Consider the following 9,784-nt stretch of genomic DNA (forward strand, 5'->3'; position numbering starts at 1 on the left):
CTCACTGCTGGAACTCCCTATATTAATAATAATTCTGCTTTTTACTTATTGCAAGATGCTTTTGCCTGTAAGGAAGTTTCATTACTTGGAAAACACTGAACACAACCATTATTCTTTAGAAATATCAGAAGAAAGGGAACAGCCACAAGGGTGAAAGAGCTGCATAACAGAGCCACATGGAATGGAGCCATTCCGGAGTTCGCTGTTAACTTACATTACTTCCAAAGTACAGATTACAACCCTAACCCTGGCAGTTGCCTTACAAAATTGAGAACTGTGAAATGTGTAAGGATTACTGGAATTCTAAAATGCTAGAGAAAGAATTCATTGGGAAAATGAATACAAAAGGAGCTGAGTTTTCAGAGGGGTAGTGGAGACAGAGTTTTGGACATATTAAAAGTGAGATGTCAAATTAGCCGGGAGTGGTGGTGGGCACCTGTAATCCCAGCTACTCGGGAGGCTGAGGCAGGAGAATGGCATGAACTCGGGAGGCGGAGCTTGCAGTGAGCCGAAAAAAAGTGAGATGTCTGTGTTATTCAAGTGGTGCTGTCCACGAAGAATTAGAGATGTGGATCTGTGGGCCAAAAGATTAAGCTGGCTGGAATGGTAGTCCTGGCAGTTATCAAGGATTCATTCAATAAATTCTTATTGAGTACTTAACCTTTTAGGGTGATCAACTTTTTCTGTGTGCTCAGGACTGTCCTAGTTTGAACACGTAAAGTCCCAGGAACCACCCCCGCCCCAGTCCCACATAAGCCAGGACAGTTGGTCATGCTAAGACAGTCATGGTCCCTGCTCCTTTTGTGCCTTTTTTCTTCCTTTTTTTTTTTTTTTTTGTTTTTGAGACAGAGTCTGGTTCTATCGCCAGGCTGGACTGGCAGTGGTGTGATCTCAGCTCACTGCAACCTCCACCTTCTGGGTTCAAGCGATTCTCCTGTCTCAGCCTCCCGAGTAGCTGGGACTACAGGTGCACACCACCACACCAGCTAATTTTTGTATTTTTAGTAGAGACAGGGTTTCACCATGTTGGCCAGGATGGTCTTGATCTCTTGACCTCATGATCCACCTGCCTCAGCCTCCCAAAGTGCTGAGATTATAGGAGTGACCCACCGTGCCCGGCCTGTGCCTTTCTCCTAGGAGAGCAGTCAGATATCTGTATGGATTAGATAGTTCGAGGGGCAATTACAGAGTGGAGAGAGGGTGGAGATGAGGATCACCAACCTTTAGCGTGGCCACAGAAGCAGAGGGAGGAAGAATGGAAAAGTGTCACTGAAGTCAACAGAGAAGAGAATAATACTCAAAACACGTATACAGAGCTGTTATAGAGCAATGGAAAAATGGACAAAGGACATGAACGGGTAATTCATACATGCAAAAAGATAAATGTAAGTATGAAAAATAACAACGCTCACCCTATTAACAATCGTAGAACTGCAAATGAAAGCACAAATGTGATAAGATCATTTTGCTTATCAAACTGATAGAGGAAAATAATGAGCATACCTATGGTTTCTAGGCAACTAGGAAACAGACACTCTCAGACAGAGTGCCAATACAAATGAGTATAACACTTTGAAGATGTAGTTTGGCAGTAGATATAAAATTTCACTTTTAGAAATTCATCCTATTTGCAGAAAGATTTGTGTGCAAATAAGTTCAACAATTTTTAGCTTATATCTTGGCCTTATTCTATAAGAGATGTTTGATTTACCAGTGTTAATATAAACAAGAAAACTGAGAGTAAAATTTCCCAAGATGATGAATTCCCATAATGTGTGGTACATAAGTCTGCTCCAAGTTTTCATTTTTATAATTCTGAGAAACTAAAAAACAGAGAAACAAAGAATAAACAACCCAGTTTGACAGCTCAACGTTTTGTCATATTTTCAAGTGGTTTTTAAAAAATTAGTAGACGATTGAGAAGTGTCTGTTTATATCCTTTGCCCACTTTTTGATGGGGTTGTTTATTTCTTGTACACTTGTTTAAGTTCTTTGTAGATTCTGGATATTAGCCCTTTGTCAGATGGATAGATTGCAAAAATTTTCTCCCATCCTGTAGGTTGTCTGTTCACTTTGCTGATAGTTTCTTTTGCTGTGCAGAAGCTCTTTAGTTTAATTAGATCCCATTTGTCAATTTTGGCTTTTGTTGCCATTGCTTTTGGTGTTTTAGACATGAAGTCTTTGCCCATGCCTATGTCTTGAATGGTATTGCCCAGGTTTTATTCTAGGACTTTTATGGTCCTAGGTCTTACATTTAAGTCTTTAATCCATCTTGAGTTAAATTTTGTATAAAGTGTAAGGAAGGCGTCCAGTTTCAGTTTTCTGCATATGGCTAGTCAGTTTTCCCAACATCATTTATTAAATAGGGAATACTTTATCCACTGCTTGTTTTTGTGAGATTTGTCACAGATCAGATGGTTGTAGATGTGTGGTGTTATTTCTGAGGCCTCTGTTCTGTTCTATTTGTCTATATATCTGTTTTAGTACCAGTACCATGCTGTTTTGATTAGTGTAGCCTTGTAGTATAGTTTGAAGTCAGGTAGTGTGATGCCTCCAGCTTTGTTCTTATGCAGCCAATAGGCATGAAAAAAAGCTCATCATCACTGGTCATTAGAGAAATGCAAATAAAAAACACAATGAGATACCGTCTTACACAAGTTAGAATGGTGATCATTAAAAAGTCAGAAAACAACAGATGCTGGAGAGGATGTGGAGAAATAGGAATGCTTTTACACTGTTGGTGGGAATGTAAATTGATTCAACCATTATGGAAGACAGTGTGGCAATTCCTCAAGGATCTAGAACCAGAAATACCTTTTGACCCAGCAATCCCATTACGGGATTTATAACCCAAAGGGTTATAAATCATTCTACTCTAAGGACACATGCACATGTATGTTTATTGTGGCACTGTTCACAATAGCAAAGACCTGGAACCAACCCAAATGCCCATCAATGATAAACTGGATAAAGAAAATGTGGCACATATACACCATGGAATACTATGCAGGCATAAAAAAGAATGAGTTAATGTCCTTTGCAGGGACATGGATGAAGCTGGAAACCATCATTCTCAGCAAAGTAACACAGGCACAGAAAATCAAACACTACATGTTCTCGCTCATAGGTGGGAGTTGAACAATGAGAACACATGGACACAGGGAGGGGAACATCATACACCTAGGCCTGTCAGGGGGTGGGGGACTAGGGGAGGGATAGCATTAGAAGAAATATGTAATGTAGATGACTGGTTGATAGGTGTAGCAAACCACCATGGAACGTGTATACCTATGTAACAAACCTGCATGTTCTGCACATGTACCCCAGAACTTAAAGTGTACATATATATATATACACACATATATAAACACACATATAGATATATATGCGTATATATACACACACATATATATACACATCTGTATACACATATATATACACACATATATACACATATATACATATGTACACATATATAGATATATATACATATATGCACATATATAGATACATACACATATATACATATATACACATATATATACATATATACACACATATGTATACACATATATATATAGACTATTTTTTGGGAACAGTTTTAGACTTAAAGAAAAATTGAGTGGATAGTACAGTCAAAATTAAGCGGATAGTACGCTCTAGTTTTCCCTATTTTTAGCATCTTAGTATGGTATATTTGTTGTAATCAATGCACTGATATTGGTACAGTTTGATGAACTAAAGCCCATAGTTTATTCAGATTTCCTTAATTTATACTTAATGTCTTTTTCCTGCTTCAGGATTCCCTCTAGGGTACCATATTACACTTACTTTTGATTTATCCTGAGGCTCCCTTTGGCTGTGACATTTTCTCAGGCTTTAGTTGTTTTTGATGACCTTGACCATTATAAAGAATAGTGTGGTCACATATTTTGTAGGATACACCGCTACTGGAATTTACCTGATACTATTCTCATTATTAGACTGGAATTATGGATTTTTGGGAGAAAGATCATAGAATTTAAGTGCCATTTTCATGATATCAGGGATATTTACCATCAACATAGTTTATGAGTGTTGACACTGACCTTGAGCACCTGGCTAACACAGTGTTGGCTTTCTCCACTTTCAAGTTATTCCTCTCCCCTCATTTTCATACTGTACTCGTTAGAAGGAAATCATTATATGTAGCCCACATTTAAGGGGTGAGAGTTATGCCCCCCTCTTTAAGGGGAGAGTAGCTACATCATTACATAATCTACATAATTTGAAATTATTCTGCATAGAAGACTTGTCTCTTCTTCCCTATTTATTAATTTATTCAATAGTTTATTTATATTAGTATGGACTCATTAATATTTATTCATATTTTGGATTATAATCCAGTACTATTTTATTTTGTTGCTTGAGTCTTTCCAGCTTTGGCCATTGGGAGTTCTTTCGTTGGGTTCCTGGGCCCTTTGACTTATCACGCTTCCACCCTTTTTTTAAAGAACTCCTTACTTCCTGGTACTACAAGATATTCCAGTCCCAGAATAATCTATTTCTCTAAGGAGCCCTTATTCCTTTTATTAGAGAATGTTATTAGAAATCAAGATCTGGGTGCTAGATGTTGTTGTTGCTACTTTGCTGTCATTTCTTTTAGGTCTCCTCTATTGACGGAGCAAAGAATTATATGTGTGTATACTAACCTGTGTATATACATATATCCATAAATATTTCTATCTCTGCTGTATATTAAATTATTAATCTTAATCTATATTAAGTTAAGCATGAGTTCTCCATAAGCAAATATCTCCAACTTTGACTCATTACCATGGATCATTCTAGCCTCCTCCTGTTGCTGATCTGTACATTCAACCCCAGTAGTGAGAAACCTTAATCCTGCCATCCGCCAATTACTTAATTGTTCAGTTCCAGGATACATGCATAGTTGTATGAGAATTGTTAGTCTCCTCCTTGTGGGAAATGATTTAATCAACAAGAGCACTGTATTTATTTACAGTTCCTTTTGGCTTCAGGCCTCCAGACTCCCTTATTTCCAATAGATCTTTTTAAAGCAAAGGAAATATAACATAACATAAAGTTGAATTCCCTCTTGACCTGCAAATCCAGGCTGATTCCCCTCCTCCTTCCCAAGATGCAACTATTTTTGTACATTTGTTATATACCCCATTAGTCTATTAGCAAATTCCATATATACAAATATACCTCTATATGTTTTTTATTTTAAAATTTACATACTTTACATGAGACATATTCTGTATTTTAAAATTCTTTTTTTTGCAATGGCTCTATGTCGATAAGTTTAAATCCAATCTATTCTTTTGTATAACTGTGATATTCCATCCCAAGAATGTGCCACATTTTCACCATCAATTTCTTTACTGATGAATATTTAGATTCTCCCAATGTCTTTTTTGCTTTTATAAATATTACCATACTAATGATCCCATCATTAAGCCAGCAATTTTCTTTTTTAAAAAAATTTTTAAGAGAAATATATTCTAAATTTTATTTATTTTTTAATTCAATAGGTTTTTGGGGAACAGGTGGTATTGGTTAAGTTCTGGCATTGGTATTGAATAAGTTCTTCAGTGGTGATTTCTGAGATTTCTGCACTCATCACCTGAGCAGTGTACACTGTACCCAATGTGTGGACTTTTATCCTTCATCCCCCTCCCACCCTTTCCCCCGAGTTCCCAAAGTCCATTGTATCATTCTTATGCCTTTGCATCCTCATAGCTTAGCTCCCACTTATGAGAACATATGATGTTTGGTTTTCCATTTCTGAGTTACTTCACTTATGATAATGGTCTCCAATTCCACCCAGGTTGCTGCAAATTCCATTATTTCGTTCTTTTTTATGGCTGAGTAGTATTCTATTATATATCTCTCTCACATTTTTATCCACTTGTTGATTGATAGGCATTTGGCCTGGTTCCATATTTTTGCCATTGCAAATTGTGCTGCTATAAACATCTGTGTGCAAGTATCTTTTTCATATAATGTCTTCTTTTCCTCGGGTAGATGTCCAAGAGTGGGATTGCTGGATCAAATGGTGGATCTACTTTTAGTTCCTTAGGGAATCTCCACACTGTTTTCCATAATGGTTGTACTAGTTTACACCCCCACCAGCAGTGTAAAAGTGTTCCCTTTTCACCACATCCACACCAACATCTATTATTTTTTGAGTTTTTGATTATGGCCATTCTTAAAGCCAGCAAATATTAAGGGCTTTATATCAGTGGAAATGACACCAATGTATATTTATATATTTTATGTACATATATAAAGGTATATAAATATATTTATTTAAAAAATATAACAAATATAAGTTCCATGCTCAGACCTGATTTCTCACTCCATACTTAAAAGCCTGGACTCCAGTCCTGTTTTGGCGCCTGTGGATCCTAGTTCTCACAGCTGCTGTCCAGCTGGCTCGGTCCCTAGCCCGGCCTGGATACACTGCACAATGCCTGGCCCACAACAGGCTCTCACTTCTTCTGCTGCCTTGTGGGGGCGGTCAGCCCTAGTCAGTGTGTCTAAGGGTTCTTTCAAAGCTGCCTGTGTGTGTGCAGATCCTGCTGAAACCTTTCAGCCATGCTTGGAATGCCTTACAAAAAAGCTGATTTGCCCATACATCCTGCTGATCCACTGTTCCAAGGAAGTTTCTTCTTTTTAACTGAGGACACAGCACACAGGCCTGGGAGGAAGGTTGGCCTGTGCATCATGGGCCTGAGAACTTGACCGAGGGAAAGCTGGCTCCGTAAGTCTTAATTGTTTAAATGGTGACACCAGAGCATGAGCCACACAGAAGACGGGTGATTTCTGCATTTCCATTTGAGGTACCGGGTTCATCTCACTAGGGAGTGCCAAACAGTGGGTGCAGGACAATCGGTGCAGCGCACTGTGTGTGAGCCGAAGCAGGGCGAGGCATTGCCTCACTTGGGAAGCACAAGGGGTCAGGGAGTTCCCTTTCTTAGTCAAAGAAAGGGGTAACAAATGGCACCTGGAAAATCGGGTCAGTCTCACCCTAATACTGCGCTTTTCCAACGGCTTGGAAAACGGCACACCAGGAGATTGTGTCCCACACCTGGCTCGGAGGGTCCTATGTTCACGGAGTCTCGCTGATTGCTAGCACAGCAGTCTGAGATCAACCTGCAAGGCGGCAGCAAGGCTGGGGGAGGGGCGCCCACCATTGCCCAGGCTTGCTTAGGTAAACAAAGCAGCCAGGAAGCTCGAACTGGGTGGAGCCCACCACAGCTCAAGGAGGCCTGCCCGCCTCTGTAGGCTCCACCTCTGGGGGCAGGGCACAGACAAACAAAAAGTCAGCAGGAACCTCCACAGACTTAAATGTCCCTGTCTGACAGCTTTGAAGAGAGTAGTGGTTCTCCCAGCACGCAGCTGGAGATCTGAGAACGGGCAGACTGCCTCCTAAAGTGGGTCCCTGACCCCCAAGTAGCCTAACTGGGAGGCACCCCCAAGTAGGGACAGACTGACACCTCACTCGGTCAGGTACTCCTCTGAGACAAAACTTCCAGAGGAACTATCAGACAGCTGAATTTTTGGTCTCACGAAAATCCGCTGTTCTGCAGCCACCGCTGCTGACACCCAGCCAAACAGGGTCTGGAGTGGACCTCTAGCAAACTCCAACAGACCTGCAGCTGAGGGTCCTGTCTGGTAGAAGGAAAACTAACAAACAGAAAGGACATCCACACCAAAAACCCATCTGTACATCACCATCATCAAAGACCAAAAGTAGATAAAACCACAAAGATGGGGAAAAAACAGAGCAGAAAAACTGGAAACTCTAAAAAACAGAGCACCTCTCCCCCTCCAAAGGAATGCAGTTCCTCACCAGCAACGGAACAAAGCTGGACGGAGAATGACTTTGACGAGTTGAGAGAAGAAGGCTTCAGATGATCAAACTACTCTGAGCTACAGGAGGAAATTCAAAACAATAGCAAAGAAGTTAAAAACTTTGAAAAAAAAATTAGAAGAATGGATAACTAGAATAACCAATGCAGAGAAGGGCTTAAAGGAGCTGATGGAGCTGAAAGCCAAGTTTCAAGAACTACGCGAAGATTGCAGAAGCCTCGGTAGCCGATGCGATCAACTGGAAGAAAGGGTATCAGTGATGGAAGATGAAATGAATAAAATGAAGCGAGAAGGGAAGTTTAGAGAAAGAAGAATAAAAAGAAACGAACAAAGCCTCCAAGAAATATGGGACTATGTGAAAAGACCAAATCTACGTCTGATTGGTGTACCTGAAAATGACGGGGAGAATGGAAGCAAGTTGGAAAACACTCTGCAAGATATTACCCAGGAGAACTTCCCCAATCTAGCAAGGCAGGCCAACATTCAGATTCAGGAAATACAGAGAATGCCACAAAGATACTCCTCGAGAAGAGCAACCCCAAGACACATAATTGTCAGATTCACCAAAGTTGAAATGAAGGAAAAAATGTTAAGGGTGGCCAGAGAGAAAGATCGGGTTACCCACAAAGGGAAGCCCATCAGACTAACAGCTGATCTCTCGGCAGAAACTCTACAAGCCAGAAGAGAGTGGGGGCTGATATTCAACATTCTTAAAGAAAAGAATTTTCAACCCAGAATTTCATATCCAGCCAAACTAAGCTTCATAAGTGAAGGAGAAATAAAATACTTTACAGACAAGCAAATGCTGAGTGATTTTGTCACCACCAGGCCTGCCCTAAAAGAGCTCCTAAAGGAAGCACTAAACATGGAAAGGAACAACCGGTACCACCCCCTGCAAAAACATGCCAAATTGTAAAGACCATCGAAGCTAGGAAGAAACTGCATCAACTAACGAGCAAAATAACCAACTAACATAATGACAGGATCAAATTCACACATAACAATATTAACTTTAAATGTAAATGGGCTAAATGCTCCAATTAAAAGACACAGACTGGCAAATTGGATAAGGAGTCAAGACCCATCAGTGTGCTGTATTCAGGAAACCCATCTCATGTGCAGAGACACACATAGACTCAAAATAAAGGGATGGAGGAAGATCTATCAAGCAAATGGAAAACAAAAAAAGGCAGGAGTTGCAATCCTAGTCTCTGATAAAATAGACTTTAAACCAACAAAGATCAAAAGAGACAAAGAAGGCCATTACATAATGGTAAAGGGATCAATTCAACAAGAAGAGCTAACTATCCTAAATATATATATGCACCCAACACAGGAGCACCCAGATTCATAAAGCAAGTCCTGAGTGACCTACAAAGGGACTTAAACTCCCACACAATAATAATGGGAGATTTTAACACCCCACTGTCAACATTAGACAGATCAACGAGACAGAAAGTTAACAAGGATATCCAGGATTGAACTCAGCTCTGCACAAAGTGGACCTAATAGACATCTACAGAACTCTCCACCCCAAATCAACAGAATATACATCTTTTTCAGCACCACACCACACCTATTCCAAAATTGACCACACAGTTGGAAGTAAAGCTCTCCTCAGCAAATGTAAAAGAACAGAAATTATAAAACTGTCTCTCAGACCACAGTGCAATCAAACTAGAACTCAGGATTAAGAAACTCACTCAAAACCACTCAACTACATGGAAACTGAACAACCTGCTCCTGAATGACTATTGGGTACATATGAAATGAAGGCAGAAATAAAGATGTTCTTTGAAACCAACGAGAACAAAGACACAACATACCAGAATCTCTGGGACACGTTCAAAGCAGTGTGTAAAGGGAAATTTATAGCACTAAATGCCCACAAGAGAAAGCAGGA

The sequence above is a fragment of the Hylobates moloch genome, unplaced genomic scaffold (assembly GCF_009828535.3).
Source record: "Hylobates moloch isolate HMO894 unplaced genomic scaffold, HMol_V3 SCAFFOLD_17, whole genome shotgun sequence".
NCBI lineage: Eukaryota > Metazoa > Chordata > Mammalia > Primates > Hylobatidae > Hylobates > Hylobates moloch.